Genomic DNA, 14,820 nt, shown 5'->3' on the forward strand with positions numbered 1-14,820 from the left:
CTCTGCCAATTTGCATCTTTCCATTATTCCTTTGCTACTGTACAGTATGACACTTTTCACCTGCTGTGAAAGCCACTTAGGTGTTATGTGGAAGAGATGCTAGAGCAAAAGCCAAAACAGTATTAGCATTAACGTTAATCAGTACTTGAAGAGTGAAATGCTCTCCTGGTATAATCCTGCTGAGGTAAGTGATGATAAATTTGGACTGATAAGACCTCTTTGTTTTGCATTTAGAAGCTGAACTTAGCTGTAAGCTAAGCAGTAGTCTCACCTAAGAGACGAAACAGGTCTGAAGGTGAAATGATACATGGTGAAAGTCCTTGAGTGAGCTTTGTGTAATTACAGACAAACCTTTTTAAGAATTTCAAAACTTACTCAACATTTTCTGCAGGAGTGTACAAATGTGCTGCTATTATAAGCAACTGGATTTGTTTTTTTTTTATACCACATCATTTGCATTTTTAAGCAGTTAAGAAGTATATGTCTTGGTACCACTTTTGGAAATGCAATTGCTATTTCAAACACAATGTGCCAAGGCTCTTTTCTGTGCAACTTACTAGCAGAGCAAATTACCATTTGGAGTTGTATGGATAAGGCTTTTTCATATATATATATATATATATATATGCATGCTTTCTCTTTTCTGCTCAACCTTTATCAGCTTTGGGCATTAGCCAGGGCTCCTTCAAATCAATAAATTTCATCTGATCAACTTCACAACTTCAAAAGGCTTAAAATCAAATTTTCACTGATAACTTTCTAGTGGCAGCTTTCCCCATGTACTCTAATATCACCACTATGACCAAAAGCTTTGAGATACATTCCAGAACAAAATTATATCTCTTTGAAGATATTTCCACTTTTATACTTACAAGATGGGTCTAAGAATCTAGCAGATGGAGAAACAAGAAAATTATCCCAGTTCCAAAACATTATCCAGTAAATCAAAGGAAGTAAAATGTTTTTACACATACAGGAAAAAATTAAAAGGAACCCAGTTTTGACAGTGCAGTCCAAGCATTGAATAAGTGGTGGTGTTGTCCCCTCTGGCTATGAGGTTTGCCACTTTTCTACTCAGCATTAACAAGGATCACTCAGGGCACGAGTCCCTGCCTTGCTACACTGCATGCTAATCTTACTAAAGATCAACTCTGGAGTTACATTGCTGCCTGTTGGCAGTTAGTCTCATGGACATCCAACAGGAACTCTGAAGGGCAGAGTGATTCAGAGCTTTTCTGTGGGATACCAGAGCTATTCTTTGTAGGGAATTCCACATCCCACCAGATTTCATTGGCTCAGCTCTTCTAAAGGACAGTAGAGGCTCCTGGTGTTTGCTAAAGATGAGATGGCTATCCATGACTCCTCTTTCTTCTATTTAGTTTATAGATTATATTGCATCTTCTCCCTGGAGAGTGGAATAGGAGGAGCATGAAAATCTGACCATCATACAGAAGCATGAATAACCACAGCCCATCTTACAGACTGAGCCAAGAACAAAAGGTATTCCTTTATTTCAAAAGATTTTGAAGCATGATTGAAATGCTGAGACCGAAATGATGTTTACCCACACGTGGCATGGACAGTGACAGTTAACCCGTGTCCAGCAGCACATTTCATTTCTGTCCAGAAGGGATATGCCCCTTACCAGGCAGCTGTTAAGATAGAAATATTCATCCCATCAGAAATGCTGTAACATTCCAGCTTCCATGGACTAAGATGGTATCTCTATGAACCGCTGCATTTCTATATGAAAATGAAAGGTAGAATAGCCAGTTGTATGGTTTTATATTCATAACCTCTGCACTGAATCTCACAGGAGTCAATCCCACAAGATGTCATAGAAGTCCTTTCTGGAACACACCAACACAGTATGAAGAGCACAAAAAAATCCCCTGTGGGCAATCCGTACTCCTGTTTCCTATACTTGAGAACTCTGTCCACTAGATTGGGAATGTGCATGCAAGAGCAAAAATTGTTTCATTTTAAACAGAATTTATTTAAAACAGTAATTTTCCCATAAGACAGGCACTTTTGGAGGGTGAGGAGAATCAGCTTTGGGCACTGGACCAACACAAGCATAGGCACTACTCAGCCCTAAAACACAGAGAAAATACAGAGAACCAGGTGAGATCCTCTGCATCACATGCACATGACTGAAACAAGATGTCAAGTGGTCCTCAGATCCAAACAAGTCTAATGCATGAGCATGAGCAACATAGAAGTCCAGTTCTCACTCCCTTAGTGCTACCTAACAAAATAATAAACCAAAGGAAATGAAACCCTATTAAAATACTATTCGTGCTGCCATAGTGGAACAGGCCATTCAGCTCACTAGTCTAGTACACTGCCTCAAGCAGTGGTTAGATACCTGATGATTCAGAGCATGAGGAATGGAAAACACACCATCCAGCCAGTTGTGGGCTGGAATATTATGTAAGGATGAGTGGTTAAAGAGGGAAGAGAAATTTTTTCTTGAACCCCATAGTTGATCAGTTTCCACATTTAAGTATGAGGTTATTTCAGACGCTTTTTTTCTCCCTTGCACTGGTATTGCTATGTATGTTATTTCTGCATATATTTCAGTTTGGGAACCGGCCAGGTTTTTTTCCAAGTCAGGAAATGCAAAGTTATGGCATATGTTCAAAGAATAGTACACACCAAAGAATGCAGAGAGCTCTATCCTTGTCCTCAGATGTACACAGTTTTCGCCCTAGTTTTTGAATCCACCCAGTGATTTTCCTTTCATTTTGAATGATGGAATTCTATTCACTGTGTACTCTTGGCTCCCAGATTTAATTCTCCATTGCACTGACCAGAGGGAAGCCACCTACAGGTCTCATGGATAACTTCATTTCCAAGGCCTGAAGCAGCACTGTGGCTTACCAAAGATTAGTAAACAGTTTAAGTGATTGGAAGAAAAGCTGATGATGTGTTGCAGATAAACATGTGCCAGCAAGATGGATTGTTCTAAGACACTGCCACAGCTACCTCTGAACTGTGTAAGGGATCATACTCTAATCAGGAAAGGGGGAAGAAAGCACTTTCTGGAGTTATACAGTGTACTTGAGGTGTTCCTTTAGCCACAAAGGATCATGCAGAGCACGGGAAATGTCTGAGTATCATAATCTATGTATAACACTGAACTGACAGCATTTTAGACTCAGTTTCCTTCAGTATCAGGGTCAATGCAAAGTAAGAATCAGTGGAAAATAAGGCTCATGCAACAGAAGGAACATTTCAAATTTAAAGTAATGCAGTGTTAAGCAGAGCAAGACTTACAAAAACATCATCTCTGCAGTACATTGTGACTGAACTCAGAGCCTGAGGCAGAGACTGGACTTCTTAAAATAACCAGTAACTTAGATGGACAGTATTCATACTTGAGAGTAGACAGAAGGCAGCACTAGCTGAGAACATCCTGCCTCTACCACCAGCAGAAGTGGAGGCAGGAAAGAGTGAGCTTTGTCCCACACAGGGAGTTGTGGCTAGGCTCTGACTCCTTTGAAGCAGTCAATTAGACCAAAGAGAATTGAGTAGGCAAGACTATTTAGACAGTGGGCAACTAAAATTGTTCTGCAGACATATAATATCAGAATTAAACAACATTTTGAAATATATTGCAGCCTGACTAGCTATTCCCAGTGCTATCTTAGATCCATTTTGTTTTCCACCAAAAACTGTATGGTGAATTCAGGTTAACCAGGGTCCTTTGAGAGATTTGTGGGATAACAGTTTTTTGGCTTCTTTTATTCACATACTGGAGTGACAACAGTTAAAGTGGAGATGCTTCAAAGAAGCATATGTACTCAGTAGACAATGATGCAGACAGAAATACCAGAATGTTATATCATATACACAGCAATCACCATGTGTTACAGGGGAGCCTAGGTGGGAAGGAGAGTTCAATCCTCTGGAATGTATCAAATTTAAGTGTCTTGACTGGTATAATTTTTTTTTTTCTTTTCTTTCCTAGACATTCTCTTTTCTTGCAAAAAATTTATTTTTAAAAGACTCCAGGAAGCCAAGAGAATCCATTAGACTGGCAATTATCCTGAGTCACTTCCTACAATGGTTTAAAACAACTCAGAAAACCTTTTTTGTGGGCATGAATGCAAAAGTACATCAGTGCCCCACCGAGTTGAACCTTTCAGTAAACCTGAGAAGAATAATAACATAGAGCTAGTTGCATCACTTTTTAAATTACATTGCAAGATTGTCAAAATAGGAAAATCAAATGCTGAAAAGTGATAGATAGCATTATGATATGGATATGTTTAGCCACTACCCATGTATAAGAGCTGTGGCAGAATGTGGGATGGGATCCAGCTGGGATCCTACATTTCAGTTCAAGATATTTAGCTCAAGACAACTTTCTCCTTGCAACTCTTGCCACAGTTGATGCGAGCCTGAGGCAAGATCAGTGATGAAGTAAGCACCTAAAAATGCAAGCACACAGTTGGAGCTGGTGCTGCAATTTTTGTGCTTGTACACTTCTTAGTGCTTTGGTTCACCAATGCTTATGCTCTTTACTGACGTTCTTTCTGTATTATTTTCTAATTAAAGAAAAAAAACCCTCCCAACAGTTCCAAAACTTTTGCCCATGTAATCCTACTGAATTTCTGAGATATCAACATAACCCCCAGGGTCTCCTGAATACAATTTTACTCCACTGCTGTCATGATACTGTACTTCTCTCTTCTTGTGAAACTGCCATTTCAAGAAGTAATACAATTTAGCCATGGTATATACATGTGTCTTCTCAGGCAGGAAAACCTAGGAAATTTCTTCAGCTTTGCTTCCAAAAAATGCTGCAGTGTTATGGACATAAGCAAATAGTCTTGGCACAGGTATTCTTGGAATTTATACAAACTGTAGAGACCACTATGCTTCAGGTCCACATTTTATTACCCCACCAGCCAAAAGTGACCTTTTGTGCTACCCCACCTGCAGAAGGAGAAATTAAGACAGCCTGTCTACAGGATAAGAGCACAGGATCTTGACTGATGATGCCAAGAAACATCTCTTAAGGCTTTATAATATAAGAAATTAAGCAAACAAACAGAACAAAATGAAACCACCACATATAGGCATTCTTTTTTCTTTGTACTTATTAAATACCACAACTTAGAAGTAATTCTTATGTGACACTTAACATTGATTGTGAATACTCTTTCTGGCACCTACACAGTAGTGTATAGAAACAAGTCAATATGCAGAATTAAACAGAAGGCCACCAAAATCCAGATTACATTTATTTCTTCCTAGACAGGAGAGAACCTAGAGTTATAAATGAATGAAAGTTTGAAGACAGAACACTTATTTGAAGAATCAGGTTTTAGACTGGTCTTGGGGGGGCAGTGAAATATGACAGAAGTATAATCAATCTTCTAGTGAAGACAGACAAGAAAAAACAGCTTTACAAATTTACACTGATAATACTGACTACTCCAGGGTCTTAGTCACTGCTGATTTACACACTGTTCAAGACACTCAATATCCCACAGCACCAGGATTTTGTGTCTGAAGTAAAGCAATGATGCTGGGTGGGTGTGAGATTGTGTGGGTGGGAGGGTGTTACATTATGTAATGGGATGGTTATTGTGCTTAAATTAACAAAACAAAAAACAAACAAAACAAACAAGTAAACAATACAAAAAACCCCACCCAAACAAACAAAAAACCAAAGCAGACAAAAACACTTCACAAAAAAACAGTGAGCTGAAAATGAGCAGTAAATTCTGTAAAATAAACCAGAATAACAATTCTCATATATCTAGACCCACTGTCTCCCAAATAAACATAGTTGGGATGCTCAGCATATCCTAAGACCAAGGTACAACATATTGTCAAATGTGCCCTACATTAGTACATTTTGTTCTGATATAGAAGACACACCATTGGTGAAGTTATCAGTGATGAACCAGTTAAAATAAAATTTGTTAAACTGTTTCACAAGAAAACGCTATTGTACTTTAGATTTGTCATTTCCTTTGATTCTCTCAAGTATAGACAGAAAGGTGACAGGCTTAAACAAATATTTGTATAACTTTTTGTTCATTTCACAGATTTCATGTCACAAAAGTTGTTACTATAAAGATTCATGTCCCAGTTAGATACTGGAGTTATCTAAACCCCCAAAATTTTGTTCCTCCCACCGCTAATTTGGCAGATCCAGGAAGGTATAACAATTTAATTGCCCTTGATCGAGTTTGTCAAGACATGAAAACACAATTTGCTCATAAGAGAAATTCTTCAAACTTCTGAATACTCAAAAGTCTCTAACTGACATATAAAATCATGCAATATCATGTTATGTGTAAGAAATATAATATTATGAAATTATAATAATAGTATATATTTGGAGGAAGAGATACTTTCTAAAGCCTTAAACATATGATTAGATAAAAATTATACCAGCTTAAATAATTTGAAAAATAAATTGAGGTCTGGAAGGTATGGAAGGGCCTTTGAACCTGCAGGAAGAGATTGGGTTGTGTGGGGACTGTCCACCAGTGAATTTCAACCACAAGATTACCAACAAAGTATCAATGCCTGGCTTCCTTGAAAAAACTGAATGAAGACAACTCTACTTCACATCCCTGAAACATGAAGAAAACTACTCTCTATTACAACCAGCCACAGTGGCTCTCTGAAGTCATTCCAGAAGCACAGGACCACTGGAGTGTAGTAATGTTTGGAAGCAGCAGGGGGGATCACAAGTGGGTGGCTTTTTAACATAATCAAGCCCTCTGAGGATAGTTAACTTAGCTGAGAGGTTAGCCATGAGCATCCCCGAAAATCAGGGAGTGTAAAAGGAATCCAAATGCAGGAAAATTATTAGAAATTAGTGAATGAAGTATTTTGTAAACCTTAGTGCTGGCAGAAGAGCAGAAAGCAGCTGACTGTGGCAAATTTTTTTTTTTTACAACAAATAGCTAAACCAGCTTCTTTTCTTCACACTAGTGTTACAAGTCAGATTTTGTTAATGTCTGTAAATCTCTTTGAGATCTTCCAATGGAAATTACTATTCAAGTTCTATAAAAATATTATATAAAGGAAAAGTTGCAGTGCCAGAATATATACAATGAATCTATGGGAAATCATTATTCTTCCATGTTTCAAGAATTGTTTGACAAGTTTTTAAATTATTTCTCTGGGAACTGATCTGACTAAAATGTGCTTATCCCTTGCCTTTTGTTAGCTCATGTTTGCATTTACTGTCCATTAATAATAGATGAACACAACAGCCTAAGGTACTTGATTATTTTATGAACTGTAGATAATTCCACATTTCAGTCGTACATAACATCAACAGCATAGGGAAAACTGGAATGTGGCAAGAAGCCCAAGAAAAGGCAAGTTGAGTTGGATTGGGAATTAACTGGAAGGATATTAATCCTGCAAGCCAATATTCATTAAGTAATTTTATGTGCAGCATAAGAAAATCATGATACACACTTGGCATCTGGAGACTTTAAAATGCTAAGAAAAATATTTCAATAACTGTACAAATAGGTTAACAATTGTGTCACAGAACAATTATTCCTACATCCCTTGATTCAACATGATTCAATTTTACTCAGCACTATTCTGAAACTCTAATACATAATCTAAAGAACTGCTTATCAGACAGCCTAACTGTTTTCTGAGATGTTATATAATACTTCTTCCCAGATTCCTTCTGCAGTCATCATTTGCCCTACATTCAAACCATGTTCACTTCACCAATGTAGGATTAAAATTCTGGAGTTTCTTTGGCAAATGTTGGGGCCTATGCAAGTCCTATGAGGGCATAAAAATATATCAAAACTGTAAAACAATAATTCAAAACAGTCGATAACTAATAACAAAAGCAGATAAAAATTAGCATACTTAAACTGCTCTTCTGGAATAAATTCGCATATGTTCCTAAATTATTAAATATGAGAAAAAATAACACTACCACCTTCCAAAGGTGTTTCATCCTTTTGTAGCTCATGATTTGCACCAGACTGCAAATCATGAGCTACAAAAGGATAAGCTGCACATTTTAATTACGTGACTCTTCTGATAAGCCATTCAATGCAAACTGTAAATAATCTAAGCTCCATTGAAAATGTTATATTACTAGCAAAAATTTATCTGCTGAACTAGCCATGGGACTCACCCAGGAAGATGGTTGCTTTTGGATAATCCCACTTAAGAAAGGCCAGTGCTACTCCACCTATCTAGAATGAAGAAGATATATAATATCTGATTATAGGTAGTAGGCAGAGATTTGGGGTTGTTTCTTTTGTTTTCCAAGTAAGATTTCTTGGTCATGCATCTCAGTGGATTAGAACTGACCTCCTCTGCAATGGAGTCCCTTCATATCCTACTAGATTTGTATGATGCAAAGTGGTTTTTTCTTAGTCCAAAAATCATAGCCTTTTCAAGGACAGTAACTGTTAAATATGTTATCCGTTGCTTTAAAAGTGTCTATGTGTTAGTCATGTGCAAGAAAAAATATGTTCTGAAGAAAGTCTCAGGAACTGATTTATTTACTGCCTGAAATTCATTATTCATGTCAACAATCTGATATACCAATGTTTTCAAATATCATATCTAGTACTTCACGTTCATTACCGCTGCAAAAATCTGGCTGGAGCGTGTGCAAACCACTGAGTTCTCCCATGGGTCACAGAATAATGCAAACTTGAGAAGATTAGGACCCGATTTTGTCAACAGTTCTCCAGTACAATATATACTATTAGCTTAATAATGATATAATCTAAAAAATTGCAGCTGGCATATATTTGTCTGTCAAATTACCCCTAAGAGGTTCAGGAAGCTGACTTTCTGAATCAAGGATCCACAGTATACAGAATTTAAATATGTGAATTTATAACTCACCATCTTGGTTGTAAATAAGCTGTGAAAAATTAAAACTCTAGACAATGCTTACAGTAAGACTTTAGTTTGGAAAAGAAATGGACATAAAGTGAAGTACAGATACTGATTTAGGAAAGGGGGTTTTATTCTATTTTCACCTTTGGCTGGTTTACGTTTCCTTGTTGTCTTCAGTCATATGTGAAAAACATGCATATGGTCACTTGCAATATTTGGATCCGAGACACAGCTTTAATTTGATGAGTATGTAATTCCAAATGCAAGAGAATTGCAACTCATTAGTTCCTTACATTCTTGGGGGTTCTTAAGTGGAAGATTCTAGGGCCTAAACAATGACTAAACAATCCATGGCCAAGCTAGAAACAGAAGATCAGCCCTGGGTAAATGAACAATTTGTATTCTAATATAGTTACTCTGACAAGAGGTATGCCTCTTCACATTGGCAAATAACTGATGTCTGCAGTCCCTGGATAACAACGCTTTCCCATTTATGAGATTTCTCAACTGCAGATGCACAACATCAACACGTGACAAAGCCACGCAGCCTTAAAAGCGCCTGACATTTGAGACATAGAATCACAGAATGGTTGAGTCGGAAAGGACTTTAAAGGTCACCTAGTTCCAAACTCCCTGCCCTGGTCAGGGACATATTCCACTAGTTCCACTAGACCAGGCTGAATTTGCAATACTAGTTGAATAAGCAATAATAGTTGGTTTATTTTAAACTAAAAACTGAATACTAAAGAAAAAAAAAAAAAAAAAAAAAAAAAAAAAAAAAAAAAAAAAAAAAAAAAAAAAAAAAAAAACCACCACACCACACCAAACTAATCCGCTTTTTTCCTTTCATTGCCCAAAAATACCTAGAAAAAGGAGGATTTAAAATACTGTTGCATTGTGCTTACATGAGGGTTATTCTATTTGATTTCAAACAGTTCAAGAGTGCATCTTAATTTCTTAATTCACAAAATTGTATGGGGAAAATGAGTGTTGTCATATCTACAACAAGGCACAAATATATGGGAAACTTTAGTGGGAAAGTTGGTCTTGGTATTTTAAGGCATTTAGTGCCTCACTACTTAAGAAACCTTTTTCTCTGGCTTCACTGCAGGTTGTACTTGAAAAATTGTACATATCATTTAATTATTCATGGCTTAACTTTGTCCTTGAAGAAAAAGGCAGGTACCACCTCTAAACATGTTAATGTCTGGCACACCTGGCTGGAGCATATTATGACATCCAAGTCGAAGAACTTGTGAGCCTGTGCAAGTATTAGCATAATAAAAGAATGCTCACTATGCAGCTTCCTGAGATCAGTGAACCTTGGTAGTATAATTTCCCTCCGTTTTAGGTATTCTATGCTACATAGATTATGATTCAAACTTTTGCGCCCTTACAGGTGGCCATCTTTTCTTGTATAGCTCCCTTCATCACCTTGTAAAAAGATTTCTCATCTGCTCACCCACTCAAGTTGGTCACCCCATCTTAATCCATCTTCTTATGAGATCAACCATTCTCCTTCCATATTTTTCTTAATTATTCTTCTGTGTCTATTCACTTTCCTCATACAATCTCCACACTTCCATCTATTCCATCCAAATGAAAAGGCTGAACAAAAAGCCCTCAAGAGGTTTGCTACCTCTGCTTACTTTAGCCTCCAAAGTAACACTTCATTTTACTTTCTTCTTTTCATTTTTAAATTACCTAAACCGTGAATTTTATTTTTATTGGCTGGAGTTCTCCTTTATACTTATATTCTAGAAACTCTTTCACTGCAGCTCCCTGCATCATGCCCTCTATTTTCACTTAACAATAATTGTGAAACTGAGATCAGGACCTTTATCCTTACCCTTTTGAGCTTCAAAATTTAATTTTACTCCATGGCTGTAACCACCTTCCGTCACATTGTTGTATTTTCCCCACATCTGTCCTCAATGAATGACAGCTTCTCTACCCTCCCCTCTCACCCAATCCCACACACAGACTCTTAGAATGTAGTTGCTTAATATCATCCTTTTAGTTATCACTCTACGCTGTCAGCAGCTGTGCCTCCTCCAGCAACTCTCCTGTCTTTACCACATTACTTTTTTTGTGTCGAAGGTCCTTGTCCATATTGTAATAACTTGTCATGACCAGCTTGCAGAGAGGTTTCTGTCTATGATCTATCAATGGTATCAATTTCATTTTGCACTTTCAAACATACCTTGCCCTGCTTTCCGTGATGCTAGTTTTCATTCCCCAAAAGAGCTCCACAAAATTATATAATTCTCTTTCTTTAAATTCTTTTTTACAGCAACAACCCGACAGGAAAATCCTAACCTCTGACTATTCTGCTAATATTGCCCACATAATTTGTTTTCCTCTTTTCCAGCATTGCCACTTGTCCTAAACTTAGCAAGAGCTGTTTGGTACACCTCTAAATTTACACAGTACCAAAAAAACCTTCTAATCCTTGGCTTCAATTTAAGATTTATTGTAAATCAATTGTATCTAATAATTGAATTGTATAATGCTTTGTTGAAGGTGATGGAATTTTAATCCCCTTCACAAACTAGTTATACAATAACTATAAAAGAAATTATTCATCGAGCAGAATTGAACATAAGATCCTAAATTTCTCACCAGTTTTCAGATTAAAAAGCCCAAATCCCACAGACTTTTATACTAACGATCACCTAAAAGTTTATCTCTCCTTAGTCAGAGACAAATCAACAATGGACTTTGGAAGGTTTCATAACTTAAAAAAAAAAAAAAAAAAAAAAATCAATAAGAAAAACTATTATGCTAAAAATAAATGTGGGACAAAGGTAGAGAAAATTGTAGAGATAAGATTTGCAATGCATTAGAATTACATTTATACCTCCTGTTAACACTTCTCATGCTAGTTTGCAACAAAGGATCCGGTTTACCATTTAAAAGATGAACCCCCCTCACACCCCAAGCCCCCAAACCAGAAACAAAATGCCCAGCTTGAAAAAAAAGATTTGTTGTCTGTTGTAGTCAGAGTCCTAAGAATTCCTAAATTCCTCCATGGAATTTTTGTTTACTCTAAAAGAGTCAAGCAATTAAAGACATATAATTATGGATATACATAAAGCCCTAAGGAAGACATTTTTAAATTTTCTAGTTTGTCTGAGTCTACAACGACACATATTTTTAAGACACATATAAATGTGTTGGGTAAGAATGTGAGAACAGTGACATTTTAAGGTACTTTCCAAATGTTTTTCTTACATCTGTGAAGATGTAGCCCTGTTTCCTAAGAAACTGATTGTAACAGTAGCCTAAAAGAGGAAAACATCTCTGTCCTTCTCTCAGGGCTGGACTATTAAAAGCTGAACAAGGCAGCTTTGTTTACATGACAGCATTAAACACTTTATTGCTGTACCCAAAGCAGAAGAAAACAAGGGTTATAGGACTTTGGGATGATACTTGAAATATCAAAAAATATTGCCTCAACATTTTCACATGCCATTTAAATATAGAAACCTAATTTTCTGTATTACCACACCTTTTACTATAAAGGTTGTACAATTTCTGGCAGTGCCCACATAACAAATTGAACAGATACTGTACCTAAATTTAGGCCCCATTTCAGACTTTAATTTCTGGTCATTTAAGAGGTGTTTATGGTCTTGTAAAAGATACATATTTGGCATTAATGTTTTCAGGAGCTGGATGGCGAGACAAACTCAGGCTTTGGCAAGAGTTTTGGCCCTTCATCCTGCCCAGTTGATCTATGGAAAGATTTTAGTGTTCTAACTTCTAATCATTATCTCAGCCAAATGGCATGATAGTTGCCAAGAGTAAATAAAATCTTAAAAAGTACGTTTCTTTACTTGAAAAGTAAAACTTGGAAAAAAAAAAAAAAAAAAAAAAAAAAAAAAGAGAGAGAGGACTTGAAAGTTTGGGTTATTATAAAACTTAAAAGGCTGTTTATTTGGAAGCATAGTAAGTTGCTAGGTGACATAATGGAGCACAAGTCCTTGAATTTCCAGGTCCAGTATATATTGTGACCAATACTATTTTTCTAATTGGAAGAAGATGACAATGGTAAAGGCAGATGATTCATTGTGATGCTCTATTTCTTCAGAATGCAATGGTTGGTCTTTTTAAATAATGGAATTGCCAGATCCTATAAGTCATATGCTCATGTAATTATTTCAAATCTGTAGGTTGTTTGTGTTGTGTGGTGCACTTCCTCAAATTCTGGAGCTGAAGAAAGTTGACACATCTTTGGGGTTTAACATAAACATAAATGCTGAAAATTCCTCAAGTACAAGGTGATTTCCCAGGGAATACAGAAAGAAGATCTCAAATAGTAAATCTAAATCAAACCAAAACTTTTCATGCCTCCAGCATAAGATATAATCTCTAGCCTTTTTAGTTAGCTGTCACCTTCCAGCTTTTCTTCAAAGGCCATTCTTTTATTCGGGGAGCAGCTTGAGTCTAAGCTGGCCCATTGCCTTCCCTGTGCCATAGCATATTCAGTCTATCCTATAATAAAACAGTGTGTCTTCACTGTGCCACTGGCTCAGAGTTTACAGCTCAGACTTCAGGCTGAAGAAAGGCACCTAAACCATTTGCAGGGCAGGCTTGGCCCCAGAAGCAATAGTGTCATTCACCCAGCTCCATGCTCCAGCTACTGAATACAGACAGACACAAAATGGTTTGCTCACAATTAACTGCAATATTATAATGTCTATTGCCCAACTAATTCACAATCCAGCTAAGCTGCTAAATAAGACACCTAACTATTAAATTTGCAGTTTTCAGTATAGAAATACAAAATACTGTACTGTCCTGCATCATTTCAATTCCAAACCAAGCAAACCAATATTTCAGTTTCTGAAATGTCAATTAAACATCACAATACTTTCAGAATTCTGGAACTGAAATTATTTATACTTCCTTCCCAAATCTCTTAGTCTAAATTCATTGTATGTTCTGCTTCCTTCTCAGCTGCAGTTGTTTCCCTGCCTGTAGTCACTTGTGCTTCTAACATAATTTTCAACATCCCCATCCCTACTGACAAGAGACAAACGTTTTTCATAATTTTGGAGCAATGCCGAGAAGATAATTGCTATTTATTCCATTACCCCATTCCAATGTCCTGTTTTTTCTTTCACTCTTTATTTAATCAGCAAGTAATATTTTCCATTCATTTTCATTCATTTACCCTTTTGACTTTCTGCACTTAACTTTAGATGGTGATCAGCCCTTTTCTGTTTTATTCCCTGAAGGCACACTCCTTATGCCTCATACACTTTCTGAGAAAGTTATTTGCTCAACTGAGAGAAAAAACCCTTTTCTCTACTATTTTTGTTATTCGGCATACAAGTTCAACATATTTTTACCATATCTGAGTTAGAGAAATTTCTATCCTCCTCCGTAATCAAGTCCCTGATTTTCCACTTAAATCAGTGTGCTTGCAATCACTGTAATCTGATCCCACCAAAACTAAGGCCAATACAATCATGTTTGTGGGACTCCTCAGTAACCATTTCCCAGAATAAGGAGGTTCCGCTCTTAATGCTCACTAAGTTTAGTTCTCGTAGCAGGACATCTTCTTTTCCCACTAGAAGTTGTTTCTTTTTCACAACCATTTTAATATTAGAATTAAGGAGTTGATGTCCTCAGTGCCTGTAGTCTTGGTATTTCTCTCCGCGGTGCCCCATCTAGGTACGGCAAAAGACCTTCTCTTGAGCCTTACACCGGTGGGCTGAGACGGGAGATCCCTGCTGACAAACAGGTGCGGCACAAGAGCCCCGGAGCGCCCCTCGCACCTCCGGGCCGGGCGCTGCGTGCGAGCTCCCTTCGCTCGCAGCCGTGAAGCTCCGGCCGCGGGGAGCACAGCTAGCGGGGAGCCGGCACGACGGGCCGGGCAGGCGGTCACCCGCGGCAGACGGTCACCCGCGGCAGGCGGTCACCTGCGGCAGGCGGAGCCCGGCCGCT

The 14,820-nt window shown here is 37.5% G+C and overlaps 1 protein-coding gene across 1 annotated transcript in view; it reads left to right on the top strand.

Moving 5' to 3' along the window:
* The first annotated feature begins 14,505 nt into the window (after positions 1–14,505).
* The window catches only part of KIF6 (kinesin family member 6), a 153,901-nt gene continuing 153,586 nt past the window's right edge, over positions 14,506–14,820 (top strand). The window contains exon 1 of the mRNA XM_040060541.2: positions 14,506–14,617. The gene's annotated coding sequence lies outside the window, so the exon portion shown is untranslated. The remainder of the gene's footprint in view (positions 14,618–14,820) is intronic.

Source organism: Hirundo rustica, chromosome 3 (genome assembly GCF_015227805.2).
Source record: "Hirundo rustica isolate bHirRus1 chromosome 3, bHirRus1.pri.v3, whole genome shotgun sequence".
Lineage (NCBI taxonomy): Eukaryota > Metazoa > Chordata > Aves > Passeriformes > Hirundinidae > Hirundo > Hirundo rustica.